Source organism: Miniopterus natalensis, chromosome 8, assembly GCF_054644295.1.
Source record: "Miniopterus natalensis isolate mMinNat1 chromosome 8, mMinNat1.hap1, whole genome shotgun sequence".
In the NCBI taxonomy this organism is placed as follows: domain Eukaryota; kingdom Metazoa; phylum Chordata; class Mammalia; order Chiroptera; family Miniopteridae; genus Miniopterus; species Miniopterus natalensis.
In genome coordinates, this window is record NC_142088.1 from 13,837,212 (window position 1) to 13,855,920 (window position 18,709).

The 18,709-nt window shown below is 41.5% G+C and overlaps 1 pseudogene; it reads right to left on the minus strand.

Moving 5' to 3' along the window:
* Positions 1-17,114: 17,114 nt before the first annotated feature.
* On the minus strand, positions 17,115-18,116 carry LOC107524811 (keratin, type I cytoskeletal 18 pseudogene; annotated as a pseudogene).
* Positions 18,117-18,709: the final 593 nt, after the last annotated feature.

Sequence of the window (18,709 nt, forward strand, 5' to 3'; positions counted from 1 at the left end):
TTTATTATGCTGTTACGAGTATTTTTATAAATGTCTCCTGGTACATCTGCAGATATAGCTTTAGGAAGCATACTTAGGAATGGAATTGCCTGACGGAAGGGTATATACGTTCTCAGCTACTCTAGATGATGCCAGAATGTTTTCCAAAGTGGTTTTATCAGTTTCCACTGTCTCTAACACTGGGTACTAATTCTTGTGGTAGTACAAGCCTTGGTAAGTTTTGCCAGTGATGGGTATAAAAAAGCATCTTCTTGTCGTTTAAATGTGCATTTTCCTGATTACAAATGGGGCCAGGTGTCTTTTATATACGGTCGCTCGTGCTTCCTACTTAGTGAAATGCCTGTTTAGAACTCTCGCCCATTTTTCTATTGGATTATAAGACATGTTCATATTCATTTGTAGGGATTCACTGTGTATTATGGGTACTGCTTCTTTGTCAGTTATGCACAGTAAATATTGTCTCCTAGTTTATAGCTTGTCTTTTTAGTTTTAGTTTTCGTTGCATCCCATAAGCAAAGTTTTTTTTAAAAATTTCTATAGTATATTTTCATCTTAAAAATTACTGGTAATTTTTTGAATTTCAGTTCCATGGGGGATCCAGGGATGTGGGGATCTGTACTGGTGCTTGACTAAGTGTCTTCGGCAAACTCTTCTCTGGAGATACCATGGTTTGCTCCAGGCAAACCATGATGAATCCATGTTACTCTATGTTTTTCCATGTTGAAGCCAAGCTGGTGATGAGGCAATTGACCGAATAATCGGTCTCCCCAGTTTGGGTCTAAGATCCAGCATTACCAGGCCTCAGGAAAGTCATCACCTATGCCTGGGGAGGGATTAGGCTCGCAGGTTCCGATTTCGCTTGAAACTTGGAAGGTGCATGGATCAACCAGAGCTCACTAAAAGAAACAGTGGAGTGTTACAAGAGCAATGGTTATTCAGATCTCTGTCTTCTCTGAAGATGCTCTTTGAGTATCTTCAAACATTGTGTCAGGGGGTTCAGATCAGGTCCTTCCCCAAGAACAGTTAGGAGAGCATTACACAATGGATGCCATTTGTGGAGTTTGGGAAGATGAGTCAGCAAGGACAGAAGATCGCTTTATATTAAAAGGGCTGCAGTATTCTGCTGACCACAAAGTACACAGCAAGACATTTCTGAGCTTCGTGTTTATTCTCTAGCTGTACATGTTTTATTAATCAGTCTGCAAGGCTCAGCTCTGCTCCCGAGGCAGGCGATCTGCTGTCCAGGGCGCAGCTGGATTTTCTCAGAGCGTATGCAGACAAGTCAGGCACCCCTTTTCTTTGCCCCCAGCAATATAGGAATGAGTTGGCAGACTTGGTTTTTCTCACTGCTAAGGGACTATTTTCTAACTCTCTGCTTCTAGACTGTCTTTCCTTGGGCTTTTCTTGGGCGCTGCCAGTGCCCTTCTTTGCTAACCTGCTTTGAAAGACATTTCTTTCTCCCTTGTGCATGTCTCTAGTCCTCCCCTGGCAGCTAATATTCATTATTTAACTTCTTCTTGTATTTTGTTCTTTTATCTTCAACTCTGTGAAGAATGCGAGAGGAAAGCTTGTTATTGTATCCTCAGCATGTCATGTTGTTGCTTGACCTTAGTTTCCTAGTGCCCAGCACAGTGCCTTGCACATGGTAGGCACTGAGAAAATTCACCCGATGTGGATGAACGAATGAGTGGATGGATGGATGATGAAATGTTCCTGTGGAAGGCATGGGCTCCAACTCATGTGCAGCATAGCAATGAAAGGAACAGCTCTGTGCAGCAGGTCAGAAGTTCAAGTGAGATTTTGCTGCTCTTTCTCTGATACCTGGCATGTGTGCACATTCATTCATTCATTCGGTCCATGGCATTTACCGAGTGGTCACTTTGCTCCAGTTCCTGTGCAGTCTAAGGGGAAGACAGGCCTGCGTAATGCAGGGTGATAAGGTCAGTGATGGGGGCAGCCAGGTGGGCTGTGAGAACACAGAGATGCTGGTAAATTTTGGGTGAGTGGGGTTTTGCTCTCATTTTGCTTGCATCAGTTTAATGTCAGGATATCTGAGAGGTAGTACAGCCAATGGTTGTGCTTTTAATATGAATCTTTCTTTCTTTCTTTTCTTCCCTCATAGCGCCACCCCCATTCCCATTCCTTGGGAATGAAAGCTTTCTTCTTCCCAATCAGGGAGAGGAAATAGGTTGCTGTGTTTCTAAACACTAAGCTCTCTCTGTAGTCTAGGTTGGGGATATGCAGGGCACTAATGGTTTTGCTCTAGGCTAGCAGGGTCCTAAACTCCCCCTAATGGAGCATCCTATCAGGGGTTTAATCTTAAGGAAGAAAGAGCATATGGGAGGAGGGCCCAGGACTAGTAGGGAAGGCACTGGATCAGAGGGGCCTATTGCCTAAATGAAGTCTTATTCTAGAGACTTGTCCAAAAGTAGGTTTGCTGCCAGGCTAATGCCTCTGGAACTGGGGAGACCCTACTGTGAGAGGCAGTGTTTGAGCACCTGAGAGATGTGCTAATCATGAGATGCCCTCAACTGACCTTCTCATCTTCATATGCAAGAGAGCTTCGCTGCCTGCACCAGGGCTCTCTCATGTTGACCTGTAGCCAATGGCTCAGTGGCTACAATACCAGACCTGCCTCAGACCATGTCATCAGGGACCCACAGAGGACAACTCCCTGCAATGCTCAGAACCCTTGTAAACCTAAGAGGACCTCTGGTCACCCTGAGGAGGAGCTTCCATATATATAATTTGGGATCAAAGGGAACTCCAAGTGACCCCAATCTTGAACAGTGGGAACAGGGCTCCCCCATTATAAGTAAAGTATATTTTAAACTCCCAAAGCTTGTCTTTGAATCCTGCCTTCACTACTCAATGTAGGTGTTATTGTTGTATCTTTGTTGTTATTGCTTTTATTATTATGAGCATGAAAGACTCAAAGGATTTTTAAGGCTATCTAGGCCTCTCCTGAGACTGAGGAAAAGATTCACCTCCGAGTTTCCATTCATCTACCCGTTCCCAGCCCTTATTTGGGGATCTTGTTTATTTTTCTTTAGATCTCACTTTAGGATTGGTCTGGGATCAAGGACTGATGGAAAATGCAGAATTTCTGTTTACTTCATTCTTCTCTTTTTTTAATGTGAGAACTAGGTATCTTTATCCAACTGGACCATGGATTCTAGAGTATGTTTTGAATAGAAACAGAAGGCCTTTGTCTTCCCCTATGTTTTCTCCCACCCTATTTTGCCTGCATCTCCCATCATTAACTAACTACATTATTGCACCTCACTGGTCATTCTGCTTATCTCTGTCTTACAGCTCCCATTGCTGGCCAGAGGAGACTGCAGGCTGGTCCGAGGGCAGGTGTTTCAGACATTGTCATTGTAGGGTTAGAACCCTGTTTCTGCTTAAAGTCTTTCAAAGCTAGAAGAGCAGGAGAGAAGACTCCTCTTACTTATATTCAACTAGGTTCTTACTCAGCAGTGCTTATTTCTTATTTTTTTCAACTCAAGTTCTCATATTGTTCTTTTGGACCTTCTTGTCATTATGCTAGATTCAGCAAACACTATTGATGGTTTACTGTGGGCCAAATGCTATGCTTTCATGTCCAGTTAGACTCCCCTCCCCTCTTCACTTCCCCAGGCTGAAGTTCTCTTATTTTTATTACTTGAGAAAATGCCCCAGAACTCAAGTCATTCAATTAACAGCACAAAGAAGTAGACATTATACAGAATGTCCCAGACAGACTGAAGAAGAAAATTACTAAGAAGTGATTTTATATTTTTTATGTGGCTCTAGAATATTTCCTTGTTTAGATTCCAAAAGTCACTTATATTAACCTAATATGCCTCAAGCTTCAATTTTTCTAAACAGTAGCTATTGCTCTAAAATATAGACGGCCCAGCTGGGCATGGCTCAGCGGTTGAGCGTTGACCTAGGATCCAGGTGATCAGGGTTTGATTCCCAGTCAGGGCACATGCCCGGGTTGCGGGCTGCAGCTGATCAATGACTCTCATCACTGATGTTTCTATCTCTCTCTCCTTCTCTTTTCCTCTCCCTGAAGTCAATAAAGATATATTTTTAAAAAAAGAAAAAAAAAAAGTAAAATATAGACAATGACTGAAAAGTCAAAAGGAATTTCGATATTACTGAATTGGTTGTCAATATAATATGTCCAATAAAGCGACAATGGGCATGTTATTCCCATAACAGTGACAGTGTACTGGGTGTCTTTGGCATACCAAGAACATGTCTACTTCATTTTCAGCTCTAATTTATCATGTGCATGGAGTTGGATATCTGAAAAGCTTCAATAGCTTTAACATGGAATCATCCTGGTAGGTTACCAAAATGCATTGTTTTTAAAAAGCAGTTGGATAGCTTTCTTTCCAAGGGAACCCAGTACCAAGGCCAGAGAAGTAAAGACTTGGACAGAAGTCAGCTTTATATTGAGCATGAAACAGCTTCAGAGCCACTGACTACTTCATTTGAATAAAATGCAAAAAGAGGCAAAAGCAAAGAGAGGCAGAAACGAGACATGTTTAGATGGTATGAAGCTTGATGGAAATAAATTTTGACTTGTGACTTAGAAGCTCTCTCAAGTCTGTTGCAGTTTTAGCTGTAAACATAGCTGGAGAGAACAGCATTTTCTAATTGAAGAGGGAAAGTAATTATATCTTCAGGGGGTTCTTTGACCTAAAGATTTGCTTTTGTATAAAGAAGCAAGTATGCTCAGTGACAGTGAAAAAAAGGGCAAAGGATTTGGGACCCCAAGGGCCTGAATTTTTTCTTTAATTTTGTTAAATGTTTTAGGGAGACACTGGTTAATAAAACTATATAGGTTTCAAGTATACAATTATATAATACATCCTCTGTATATTGCACTGAGCCAGAACTTTACTAGAGTAAGATCTCCAGCCCCTCAACCCCATCCTGGCCACAGTCCCATTTTTACTTCCATGGAGACAACAATGTGAAGCGGTGCTCACTGTGGCCTATGCACTGTTTCCCATTGGAGCAGACTCCTGTGGGAGTTGACTAATGCAGCTGACATAAAGCAGCACCTTGCTGGGCTTGTGTTATGGAAACAAGTGATAGGTCCAGCCTGATAATTCGGACAATAGTCCCTCCATGCATATCCCATGGGTTCCCAGCCAAGGTCTCCGACCTACTGTGGTCATTTTATAGCTTTCTTGATCTCAGATATTTTTGTCTTTTATCTGAAGAGCTTGCAAAGGCAATCGGTGAAGAGGTTTGGAAATGCTGTCAGGATCCTGGATGTAGAAGTGAACTCCACATTGGGGCTCTCAAAGCATTTCATTGGTAGTCAGCCAAAAAGCATGTTCTTGTAGTCCTATAGGGAGGAAAAGGGTGAATCAGTAAAATGAATTCATGTGACCTGATGAGAACTTTTCAGTGCTTGCTTGACCATTCTGTGCAAAATTTATATCTCTTTCAAGCAATCATTACGCATCCATGGACAGCTTTTTTTTACTAAAAAACAAAAGGGATGGAGACATTATGATTAAGATTTAGGCATTGACTATGTGTTGGGTCTCAGTTCCCTCATATATCCATAAGAAAACAAAATGCTGTGGCTGCTCTGTAAAGGCCTGTTTATCTAGTAAATGTCTGGAGAACTTCGCAAAGCTCCCCTTATGTTAGAAGGAAATGTAGCTGTTGGTCACAACCTAATTGTCACCAGTCACTCCAGGTGGCCTGGCTCAGAGGCCTGGAACTTGGAATAAAGACTGGATTTGTAATTGCAAGACTATGAGGGTTTTCACATAGGCATAAGGCTGCTTAAAAAGAAAGGTGGAAAGGGCCAGAGAACAGCTTATTCCAAAGACATTTAACTCTCGCCAAAGATCTGTCATTTGGTGCAGATTATGAGAATTATAGACTTCACTGCCTCGAATGAATTTCTTAAGTCATCTTTTCCATTTTGAAGATGAGAGACTAGAGCTTACAAAGTTGAACAAACTTGCTGAAGGTCATTCATTTTAGGACTAAAACCCTGGACGCTCTCTCCTTGACTTTTAAACAAGCGGTTCTCAACTGAGTTTGAGAACAGTGACACTCCTTTAAAGAAAAGTTTGAACTTCTGAAGGATAGAAGGCCTGGTTTTTACTAGTCACTGCTGGAGGAAACACACGTATACCTGGGTATGTGCATCCTTCATGATAATCCAGCCACTGTGCATCATGGAAGCCTGTCGAATGCCAGGATCAGCCAGTGGTCTGCTCTGTTCAGCGGCTGTGTCAATAGCTTTGTTCACACCTTCACTCGGGGGTCAAGGGAGTCAAGAAAGAAGTGGAAAAAATGTTTTGGGTACTTCCCTCTCCTTTAGCACCTACATTCAGCCAGCCACCAGGTGCCCCAGCCTCACCCTCCTTTGAATGGCCAGGCTCCACTCCCCGGGGAATGGGCCCTCCCACTTCCCTGGCCTCCCTGCTTATCCAGTTTCCCCTCTCTTTATGGGGAATCACTGAAACAACTCCCACATGGCATCCTGGAGTCTGTTTTCTTCATCCTTTATCCTGAGAACCATTGTTGAGCTTATCTTCCTAGAACACCAGGATTTCACACTAATCTCCTTCTGAACAATCTCTGGTACTGGGAAACTTCTATTGTCTCTGGTGTAAAAATGCCCTCCCCCTCATTTTGACTCTTGAAGTCCTACTTAATTGATTTTCACTATTTTCATAATGAGACAAATTTGTGTCTCAATCCCAGCTTGGTTATTTACTGGTTATGAGACCTTGGGTAAGTTTCTTACTCTCTCTGAGTTTCAGACATGCTTATCTTTCAGGGTTATTAGGAAAATTAGAAAAACGAACACCAGGTTAGTACTTTCAGCCTTTTCATTTTATTGCTGTCACTCCCAACATGATCCCTTCTCTCTAATAAGACAGTTGTCTTTCCTGACTTCTAAATGTGCCACCCTCATTCTTGACTCCAAACTTTTGTGCATTCCTATCTTCTCTCATAGGATGTCTGTCTTTTCTTGGCTTTTTCTGTGCCCACCCAAATTCTATTCCTCTCTCAGAGCCCAGCTCAGGACTCAGTTTGAATTCAGTCTTCCCTGGAAGTCCCTCTCCAACATCCCACCTGATCTCTGTCCTCTAACGTTCCCAAATGAATAGAACAGAAAATAAGCTATTAATCACGTAACCCAATTTTCCCCAAGTGTGATTGCTGGAAAATGATGCACATAAGTTTTCAAGATCAAGTAGCACAGAAAGTACAACATCTGGCATCCTGTCTTAGAGCTTTCCAATTCACATTCGCCCAGTCAGGTTTCTGAGAGATTCTGCAAAGAAGAAAAGTGTTTAACTTTGTTCAGCCTAGCAGTTCTCAAATCTATTTGGCTGTGGAGCTGGTTTTTCATATAAAAACTATTAAATCAAGGAGTACGTGTTCCTAGGAGCACACTGTGGGAAACTGACAGTGGTTTTGTGATTTTTCACTCTGTGGATGTTAGTTTCCTGGAAGCTGATGATCACCTCTCATGTTTTCCCATCAGCATTTAGCCTTGTGCCGTGCAACTTTTAGGTGCTCCATACATATTTGTTAATTGAAATGAAGTTAGGAGTATGGAGAGGCAGAGGAGTGTTAGCATGTTATTGTTATCGTTAAGGGCTCTAGTAAATAAATATGGTAAAAATCTAATTGTAAACTGGTGCCTGAAATGAAGTTTGGAACCTGTGGGTTTAATTGAGTATGCCATCCTTTCTGTTCTACCTATTTAGAGGTGAGACATTTGGTTAGACTGAAAAACCTATATATTCCCAATTATTTTCCTGTATAAATGGTGTTGGAATAAACTGTTTAAATGGTCTCAGAAACTTGTGAGGATGGAACCACAGCTATGGGAGCAAGCTTCTATGTACATCTTCCAGAAATGTATGTATAGTGCCTGTGCAGCTCCTGTCCATCTTTTTAGCTGAATTTCTTTTAAAAGGAACTTGAATATTATCTTGATTTCAAAACCATATTTGGAGACAAAAGTCTAGAAGTAATGAGACCAAAATGTTATAAAACCATAAAGTTACAACCTTATAGAAGTGCTTTCCCTGGATGTGCTAAATAAAGTTTGATTTATTGAATGACTCTTAACCACACTCTTAATTCACTGTAGATATTAGGGCCTTAGGTTTTGCTTGATTCTTAAACTTGAGATAGAGCCCAAATAGCATATGTATGTGCTTCCATGTGTGTGTTATTTTGTAGGAGAGATTTTGTTATTTAAAACTTGGAAGGGTATGAAGGAGAAGATGATCTTTGTAGAAAAGAAAATTGAGAGACATAGCATTGTCCCCCAAATGCCAGATTTCTAAAGGGAGTTAGACCTGCTGAAAGCAGTCTCTGTGTTCCTCCCTTGGATGCGTTGGCTGGAGCAATGAAGGTCTTTGGTTTTGTATTGCTTGGTCATGGCTTTTAAAGAGGAAGTGCAGCTACTGGTGAAGCAAAAGCCAGACATTGGTAGGGTTGAGATTCATGACTCGTTCAGCCTGTGGACCCCTGTATGACCCTGCATTAGTCATGTCTCTCTGGGTCAGTTCCTCTTCCCATACCCTGTGGGAGGGTGGTGCCCCTCTGAGGATCATGTTTGGATGAGTTCAACCATAGTGAAGCACCCTCTTGAATCAGCCCTTTGGATTGTGGAGCAAAATAAGAAAAGTGTCCTTCATTCACATGTTTTTCCATCAATCTTGCTGGCCTGGGTGTGGTGCTTTCATTTCTTCAGATGAGGAGCAGGGGATCTGTCACCCTTCAGTAAGAAAAATAGAAGGCATTGAGGACTAGGCCCTCAAGCATATAAACTCTTAAAGAGCATTTCCATACGTGCGGTGTTTAATGTATAATTGGCAGCGCACCGATCTTTTAAGATGCCTTTCATTTTCGTAATCATGGAGCACAATGGAATTTATGACTTATTTTGTTAAACTGTGAGTGCATTGTTTCATGCATTGGGCTGAGCCATATAAGATTGTTGATGTCTGACCACTTTTGACCTACAAAAACAGCAGTTTCCTCTGGTTCAATCTAGTGTAAGTAAAGAATAAAATCTGCCCCAGTCATCTTTCCTTTAATGCATATTTATTTTCCTGCTGTTACAGATTTCCCAAACATCCATAAATCAAAAGGGAGGACTCAGTCTCCAAGTTGTTGACCAGTTCGTCATAGCTGGCCTGAGCTCTGGAGTGAGGATGTCTAGTGCTGGGTACAATTAATTCATCCATAGAAGGAAGAGGGCAGTGAACAAAATATCTCAGTGAAGCAATAGATTTAGATGGTGTCAGGAACATCTAAACAGCATAGCAATTGCTTCGGTATCAAACGTGACATTTGGCATCAAGGGTAAATTTGCAGAGCCAAAGCTAAAGTCGGGTCAGGATATGACACCATGTTAAACCATTTTGACGTAAGATCTATGTTTTTGATAGGCTGGCTGCACTCAACCTGTTAAACATTAGGAGAATGAAAATGTAAGAGAAGCACTGATCCCTATGAAAAAAGATGCAAGAGGAATTATTTTACTGAGGGGGAAGATAGAGATAGAGGCTGGACAGTGGGGACAGGAAAGAGAGTTAGAAGATTAAAATAAGAAAGGACTGGGGATAACTGCCAAGGAACTTAGCATCGTAAAGGTCAGTCAGTGTGTTCCTGCACAATGCTAGTGGCTTTGGCATGAGGTAGGAATGATTAGAGAAGCTCATGTCCTTTCCAAAGCACTCTTCCAAGTTCGGAGGAGATTAATCAAACATCTGCTTTACCAGAAGTAAGAAATTGGGTTATGCTGGGTAGAAGAATATTTTATTGGTGTGAGACAAATTGCCTACCTCTAAATCTAATTCATAGCCAATATGTAGTCTTACACAAAAATCAACTTAATGAAGCATCTATCTACATATATCTATATTTCCTTGAATCAGGACTCAGTTTTTCTGAATCCTCAATCTGCTTTCAGTATTGATTGCCAACATGGCATTTTACTAAATGATTACTAAAGAAAACTAAAATTACTAAAGAAATGGGTCTATTGATATAGACCCATTTCTAGCAGTTTTCTGCAACTGATTTTATAAACCTAGTATTATTTATTGGTTCAATTTCTGCTCAGTGTTCTTCGTGGAGGAATATTGTTACTGGGAAGCACCTGACACAAACTGGTTGTGGAATGAAGTGAATATTATAAATAAATAGTTAACTTAGAGAACTGGCTCTGCTGTTTTCTGTCTAGAAGTCTAGGTAAGACAGGCAAGCTTGTGAATGTTGAGTGCCTTTATTGGCCTCTGTTTCCTTTGCAGGGACAATTGTGAGAAACTCCTCTCCTCATCCCCACCCCAACCCAGTGTTGACTTATCCTTAGGCTGTTTCCTGCCTGCCCTACTGGGGAATGCTGGTCAGGCTTTCTCAGGACAGAACTTTTAGAGTCTTTTTCTACCTTTTCTCCTAGGATGACCATCAAAACTTTCCTTTTCAAGGTCTCACCTGTGCAGCAGTTCTCCCTGAGCCTGATATACAAGTTCTGATAGGCAGCCCTGCATAATAGAGCATCCAGAGTTGACCCCAGGGTGCTGGTCTTTTAAGACCCAGACACAAAGACCACAATCCAAAGGGAAAAGAAAATAGCTAAAGGTGGAGAGGTTATTTGTGGTTATGAGGCTAAATCAGATTCCTCAAATTTCACTATATAAGCAAGTTTCCAGTTTTGCTTAGGGCTATAGAATCAATCTTCCTGCACCCAGTATGGAAAATAGATCAGTACTGAAGGGAAGCCATGTGATATAGAGTCTCACACACTCTGCTCCTCTCATTTCTCCTGCTGTCCTGGGAAACTGAATGATTCCATAGAGCCCTTGGGGTTGTACAGGACACAGGCAAAAAACACTGGTATCGGTGGGCCAAGATTCTCAAATATACCATCTCTGATGATGCTTTAAGATTTGACATCTACACCATAAATGTAGATATTCAGAGAGATGGATAATAAGATGAGATTTTTAAAAGATAAAAAACACAGGGTAACAGGGTTGGGTCAATATACCTCTAGGTGAACCAGGAACCTTTGTGATCCGTCAAACATACTGAACATATTGCACAAATGGTTTGTGAATGTCGGCTTGTTGAGAGAGATAAGTTTAAAAAAAGATAAGAAACAATAATTGCCTTGGGTTATTTTATCTCTGGAGGAAGGGGATGTCTGCTCACCCACCGCAGAAGGAGCTGATGAGCTGCTATCTTCAGCGCAAAGCCTCTTGAAGATGGCTGGTGCCTTTAGACTAGACATAGAGCTCTTCCTCAAAAAACTCCTAATTGATTTAGAAGATGACATAAACAAATGAAACAGTTGACTATTAAGAGAAGGCAGTCCAGGGTAAACATGGCAGAGATATTCACTGCAAGAGGGTTATTCAGGTGTTGAGATAGTTAGGATTTTAAAAATTCCTATGAGAAGAGGAGACTGTTAGAGAGAGTCCTTGTGCTAACTATGCTCTACTCTTCGTGAGGTACAGGCTTAAGGGGTTAGAGGATGCAGCTGGAATAAGGAATATTAGACATATGGCTTCTTGTATGCTGAAGAAATGTAATAATTAGGCCTCGTGGGAAGATGAGACACCATGGAACGGCCAAGTCTTACCATGATCAGGAAGCTCAAAGGACCACCATCCTACTTTCTTTTAAAGTATTTTCAATCATGATCTCATTCTATCAGCATATAAGTTGTTTTATTTTCACATTTACCATTAAGAGAAATGGTGAGGTGCAATGGAGAATTTGAGTTCTGTGCTGTGTGTTTTACACATGGTTTTTCATTTAGTCTTCACAATAGTTGTATACGGTAGCTATTCTTATTCCCATTTCACAGGTGAGAAAACTGAACCCAAGAAGGTTTAGAAACTTTCTCAGTCTCACACAGTTGATAAGTGATGAGACCTGGATACAAAACTCAAAGCCTTGATTAAATCATTGTGCTCTGTTACCTCCCCATATAATTACTGTTTATGGAGTTCTTATTATCTTCCAGGCAATTTTAGATACATTCTCTTGTAAGTTATCTAACAACTCTATAAGGATTTAAATAGCTATATAATTTACTAGCTGTGTGTAACTGCTAGTTAATGTGTCTGATCCATACTTAGCATCATCTATGACATAACAATAATACTTGTCCCACCTTTGTCCCACAGTTACTGTGACTTTATGAGAGAATAAATTTGAAAATAACTTTTAAACCAGAAAGCATGATGTAATGATATACCTACATTATAAGTATGGAAAATTTATTTACTCCATTAATCAGGCAATTTTCCAAATAAGAAATTGTAGGAACAGAGAGGTAGAGGTAAACTTAGCCACAAGTGTCCCTTGTGTGTGAGATACTATCCTCAGCACCTGGTAGAGTGGCCTGCTCAAGGCTTCTGGGTTCACTGGGGACAGATGTGGAATTAGAGCTGGGTGTGTTCCCTTAGATGAATATGAGGGCTTTTTAAACATTCCTGGTCCCAGAGGTGAGGACTGAGACTGGTTATAGCAGAGTTGCAGCTGAATTCAAGAATGGAATTTATTTAACAAATAGACCAAATAGAAACAGACTCATAAATACAGAGAACAAACTATGGTTGCTGGGTGTGTGTGTGTGTGTGTGTGTGTGTGTGTGTGTGTGTGTGTGTGTCTGGAGTCTGGGTGAAAAAGGTGAAGGGATTAAGAAGTACAAATTAATAGTTACGTACAGTCTCGGATGTGAAGTACAGCATAGGGAATATAGTCAATAGCATTGTAATAACTATGTATGGTGCCAGATGGGTAATTGAAATATTGGGGAGATCACTTTGTATTGTCTAACCACTATGTTGTATACCTGAAACTAATACAAAATAATACTAAGTGTAAACTGTAATTGAAAAATAAAATTAAAAAAAATAGAATTGATTTCATGCTGACTTTCCTGGAGTTGTGCACTAGCCTGGTTGCCCTTTGCTGGGCGTTGCCCTAGTCCTGCGATATAATATGCTTTTCCAGCATAATGGATGAGGCCCAGATTTCTTTAGCTCCCTTAGAAATTCTTGCTGTAGAGTGCTGGACCTGGAACCTTTGTTATTCATTCAGTGGTTTCAATTTTAGCAAATGGAAATGGAAGGAAGTTATTTGGTTTTGAAAGCATTTATGGTTTGGCCATGCTGGTTCTGCAGGCACCCAGGAGCCACCTATGTTTTCCTGGGGACATGACCTCACTGGAAACAAGGCCCAGGCCACCGGTTGAGCTTTTCACCGGCTGCCATGCACTCGATGGAAGGTAGTGGTCTCCTGCTCTCTGTCCCAGATAATGAGGCAGATGCCCAGGGCACTCACCAGGGGCGAGGGGGCCACCGGCTTGTCCTCCCTCTCTTGCTGCTGGCTCCCGCTGGGCCCTCAGGTGCGGCGATCATCATACGGCCTCAGCCTGGGCCATGTTTGAAAGGATGCGGCAGCCAGTTCCTGCGTAAAGATGCATTTGAAATAATGAGGAACAGATTTGTACAGTGGAAATAAGGCTTTTCGTAGCCGATCTCCGAGGCTCTTGCCAAACAAACTCAAGGATGGCTAATCACACCCAGTTTTTAAAAGTGATACTCAGGTAACAATTTGAGAGACTAAAAATATGATGTTAGCAAAACCCCCCCCCAAAAACCCAATGTGTAGAAAAAGATGAATGATGTCATGGGTTAATGCAAAGCTAGTAACTAATAACATGAATGCAGATTTCTATTACAGGGTTCTATTGCCAAGTTATAGAAAATTCGTGACTTCCCTAGAAGGAAAATTAGCATTTATTTTATTTATATTAAAAATAACCATACTTAAGATTCCTTTGCAAGTTCTATGTGTCTGTGTATATGTGTGTGTAATATAGTTTAGTTTATTCATTCATCTCAAATTATAGTCTATAGCTTAGATGGAATACAGTTTCAATCAGTTCTATATTTTTTAGATGTCTTATTCTTTTGAATGGAATATAAGAGATGACAATAATAGTAATATTTACAGTAATGGTACAATATTTGTACAGTGCTTTGCAAAGTTCACTTCCAAAATTTCTCTCTTCTAATCCTTAAAACTCTCAAGATAGGATTTTTGGTCTGTAAGTCAGGCAAACCAGCCATTATTATTCTTATTTTTTGTGATAAATGAGCTGTGTACCATCGTAAAATAGTTGAGGGGAATTAAACATTTTTCTTGTCATAATCGTATTTAAAAAAACCTAAAGTCAAATATTTACAAATTAATAAACTGAGTAGGATTTTATTTCCAGAACATTATAGGTTTCTGGGAAACCACTTCCCTAGTCAGCAACATGTATTATATGAAAAAGTTTTGTAGAACTTAAAGCCATGTACAAAGCTTAGCACATGTTGTCGCTCAGAACATCTCCATTCCATTCCTTATGTGAGCATACGTATGTCGTCAGTGCCCAGCACTGTGCTAGGTCATCCGGAGGATACGAGTGTGTTTAGGACATGCACTGTGTTGTGTGTGACATCTGCCTTTCCGGTAAGTATGTGATCTTACTGGAAAGACAAAGCATGGCCACCTCTGAACCAATCACCGTGGCCAGGACTGCCTGGGTCATGCACCCACCCTGGAGTCATAGGGCAGGAGAGCCCAACTATACCACATACACTGAGATGGGGAGGGATAGTTCTTTAAAGTAAAATCACACTTTAATTTCCAGATAAAAAGTGAAGGGGTTAGGGGTGACAGATGTCCATCTTAGGTGCTTCTTCTGATGTCCATAGAGTTAAGAAGCTCTAGGTGTCCTTGCTACCCAGCTCTCCCTGTTACCCTCAACTTTGCTCTCTCCCAGGGCAACCCTGTCATCTCTGGTTGCAAAGTGGAATGCATTTCTCCCATATAAATGGGTTATAAATGCTGGTTAAGCATAGTTAATATAGTATCATTCATAATATATATTTCAAATACATTAACTTTAAAGAGCCTTTTGTGGGCAGTTTTTAGGATTTAACCATAATTTATAACACAGTGTCTATGGGAAAATGTGTGCTGAGAAACCGAACACTCAAAGCAACAGGCAGACTCTTGGAACATAAACCTGGGTCGTATGAGCATGACTGAGTGCTAAATTGTGCAGTAGAAGTTGGAAAGGCTGAGGGCTTTCAGAGAAAGGAGATTTCCATAGGAACTCTCTGGGTCTGGGCAAGGAGTAGGTAGCAAGATGCTAACAATCCATCAGTCTCTTGATCGCATCAAAATCTATACCCATGGATATAAGGGTGACCTGGGTCTCAGGTCTCAGGGCAACTGATCTGGCACTGACTCTCCAGTGCCCTTTCCCTCTCTCATTACTTCACTCATGTCCCTTTTGAAAGTACATCCTTGCTTGCAAACAAGAGGAGGGATATACTTTTCTATTTGTGTAAAACACTTTAAACACAAAAATACAAGAAAATATGAAACATGTTCTATATGGAGTATAAAAGTGAAAGCCTCCCCACCCCCTCAGGAGAGGTATTCCCCTCAGTGGAGATATTCACTATTGGTATATTCAAGGATTCCTTTTATAAAATGAATTTCTAAATATGAAACTAAATTCATGTCATTATCAGAATTTAGCAGTGTTGGTGGGAAAAGTGTCTGTAATGACTCAAGCTCTTTTCTGTTCTAGCCCAGTGGTTTATGATAGTTTGAATGGGGGTAGATGTGGATGTTGCAGGGAGGGAGGTAAAGTTTCTAGGTGAGTAGGATAAGTACAGCTTGAAAAGTTCAGCATATTGTCTAATACAGGCATCTCCCTCTGGGTTGAAAATCAAAGCCTATAATAATTAACCAATCTATGGTTTGCAGCATTCATCTTTAACTCGCGACCTCTTTTTAAATATCACACCACTTTATGTTGAACTTTATGATAGTATACTTTCATTTTCTAAGTGTTTTGCTACTGTTTCAGACATTTTTCTTCTACACATATTATATAACCCACAATGCAGTTTTTACTTTAGTCATTTATCTTTTTATGAAACTACAGAAATTAAGAAATATTTTAGATTTATCATTTCCAGCAATCTTCATTCTTTTTGGTTGATCTAAGGTTCCGTTTCAAATTGAGGGAGGGAGGTGTCTGAACACAGCCTCTGTGAGTCTCATGCACAGCAGGGTGTTTGCAGAGAAGCAACCACAGGTTTCAGATTCCCAGGTGGGAGTTGGCACAGAAGTGCTGAGAGAAGTGGTGGACTGCATGAGGCCTGGAGTCTGGCCTAGAAAGCCATGGAATATAGAGACCTTAAGATGGGATGTTATGGCAGTGACCTGGACTTCAGTACTGGCTGCCTTTCTGTTGTATGATAGAGGATTTACCTGGACTTTATGCTTGGCTCCTGGGATAGAACCTCTAAATTCTTAGAATTTCCAAAGTGATAGGAGTATCCTTATTATTCTCATTGGTAGTTGCTGATAGTTTATGTTAATGAGGTGACTCATGGTGGGCCCCTGGATGGCTTATGCTATTGAGATGGCTCAGAATGGGGACAGGTAGTGCCAGTAAGACCAACCACATGAGAGGGTTGGGGCTTTGAGCCACATGATATCAGTCTAACCATCCAACCTCTGGGGGGCGGAAATGGAGCCTGGATACTGAGTTCGATCATATGGCCGGCGATTCAGTCAATGATGTATACTGAGTAAACCTCAATAAGAACTCTGGACACAGAAGCTTGGTGTAACTTCCTGGTTGGAGAACACACTGACTTGCCAGGAGGATGACACACCCTGATTCTATGTGGAATGGGCACAGAAGCTCTGTGTTTGGGACCCTCTCAGATCTCACCTTATGTGTCCCTTCATTTGGCTGGTCCTGATTTGTATTCTTTATATATATAAAAAAACTTTGTTAAGTATAGCACTTTCTTGAGTTCTGTAAGTCATTCTAACAAATTATCAAACTGAGTGGAGGTCATCGGAACCCCTGGGATTGTATGTAGCCAACTGGTCAGACATGTGGTGGCCTGGGGACCCCTGAACTTCTGGCATCTGAAGTGAGGGTAGTCTTTTTTTTTTTTATCTTTGAAGTTTTTATTGGCCTCCCGCCCCCCAAGGGGTGACCCACTTCTGCTGCCTTAACACCTGAGAACTTTGGTGTTGTTGACCTCATACACCACTTTGCCATCCACGGTCTTGCTGGTGGTGGTCTTTTGGATGGGTTGCATGGAGTTGCTCTTGTCCAGGGCATCACCATATGTCTGGACCATATGTCTCAGCTCTGTGAGTGTCATCTCAGCAGCTCCTATCTCAGCAGTCTGCAAGGTCACCACTGTGGTGCCCTCCTCAGTCTGCTGGGACCAGTACTTGTCTAGCTCCTCTTGGTTCTTCTGAGCCAGCTCATCATACTGGGCTTAGATGTCCACTGAGGTCCTGAGATTTGGGGCATCCAATTCCTCTGTCAACCTAGAGTTTTATAGACCATTTACTTCCTCCTTGTGTTTTTCCTTCATGAAGAGCAGCTCCTCCTTGAGAACTTCCATCTCTGTCTCTAGCTGCAGCCAGAGTGATAATGTCATCAATGACGTTTTAGACACCATTTATGTCACTCTCCACAGACTGGCACATGGCCATCTCCAGCACATACTTGACTCTGAGATCACCAGAAGCAAGACAGGCATTGTCAATCTGCAGAATGGTGTGGGCATTGTCCACAGAACTTGCAAAGATCTGAGCCCTCAGGTTCTCGATGATTTTGAAATAATGCTCCCGGTCTCTTCCTTGGGGCCCCTATCAGTGTTCTTAGATTTTGCTCTCCAGCCTCTAATTATCAGCCTCTAAGCTCCTTACCATCTCCAGGTAGGAGGCCAGGTGATCATCCAGGCACTGTAGTCTCCTTTTCTGTATGGATGCCACCTATGCCTGCCAGACCTCCAGCCACCCCTGCAGCCAGGTTCCTAGATCCCCAGCCACCCTGAACACTGGTGGAGTGGGATGTGGAGATTCAGGAACCCGAGCCCTTGGCATGCCTGCATAGATGCTGGCCGCACTGCTCGCTGGCTGCCCTGGTGGCTGGGTGATTGCATGGAGTCCAGGGTCTGGTACTTGGTGGAGAAGCTGGGGGAGGTGCTGAAGCTCATGATCAGAGAGGAAGGTGAGAGGCCAAGACTGAGGTTTAAGCTGCCTGAAGTGAGAGTGGTCTTGTTGGGGATTGTGTCCTTAAATCTGTAGAATCTGACACTGACTCTGGTGGTTAGCATCAGAATTGAACTGCTGTATAGAAACATCCCACAACTAAAAGGGCTGGTAAGATTAGCCACAATGTAGCATGCAATACAATGCACAGTAGCCATGAACAGATCAGACCAGTTACCTTGTATGATATAATCAATAGTAACCCCAGGTGATTCAGTGGAAAGCCCGTGACCAGAAAGCCCTTTACCACCATCATGTCCAAATGCAATATTAAAAAGAAGGAAGAATGGTGAGAAGGAAGAAATAGATCCAAGAAGGTGTTTGAACTTTGAATGGGTTGCAAAGGTATTTACTTTAGATTGGGAGACTGAGGTTTTAAAAAATACTTTACGAATTTTATTAACAAATTTATTTTGTCAAATCAGCAGGACTAGTGGATTGAGAACAAGAGGAGATCACTATAGAAAATTTTGAAAGCTATCTTTTCTCCACCTGCTCCAAGTCCATCCTGTCCCAAATATTTGTGTTGTAGTGAGTA